This window comes from Nannospalax galili, unplaced genomic scaffold (assembly GCF_000622305.1).
Source record: "Nannospalax galili isolate Female #2095 unplaced genomic scaffold, S.galili_v1.0 scaffold762, whole genome shotgun sequence".
Classification (NCBI taxonomy): Eukaryota; Metazoa; Chordata; class Mammalia; order Rodentia; family Spalacidae; genus Nannospalax; species Nannospalax galili.
The window spans coordinates 1,701,315-1,701,893 of record NW_008350126.1 but is presented as its reverse complement, the minus strand read 5'-3'; positions in this window follow the sequence as shown (position 1 = coordinate 1,701,893).

The window sequence follows — 579 nt, the reverse complement described above, 5'->3', positions numbered from 1 at the left end:
GCCCCATTTGTTAATTCTTGCCCTTGTTTCCTGAGCAATTGATGTCCAGTTTAGAAAATCCTTTCCTACACCTATACCTTGTAGGTTTTTCCCAATGTTTTCTTCTAACAGTTTCAGAGTTTCAGGCTTTACAATGAGATCTTTGATCCACTGGGAATTGACTTTTGTTCAGGGTGAAAGACAAGGATTTAGTTTCATTCTTCTGCAGGTGGAGATCCATTTTTTCCAGCACCATTTGGTGAACATGCTGTCTTTCCTCCAGTGAATATTCTTGGCCCCTTTGTCAAATATCATGTGGCTGAAATTGCATTTACCCATATTTGGCTCGTAAATTTTGTTTCATTAGTCTATTGGTCTATTTTTGTGACAGTACCATGCTGTTTTTATGACTATAGCTCTGTAATACAGCTTGAAATGTGGTATAGTAATTCCTCTGACATTGCTCTTACTGCTCAGGGTTGTTTTGGCTATCCGAGGTCTTTTGTGCTTCCATATGAATCTTAGGATAGTTTTTTCCAATTCTGTGAAAAATGTCATGGGGATTTTGATTGGCATTGCATTGAATCTATATACAACTCT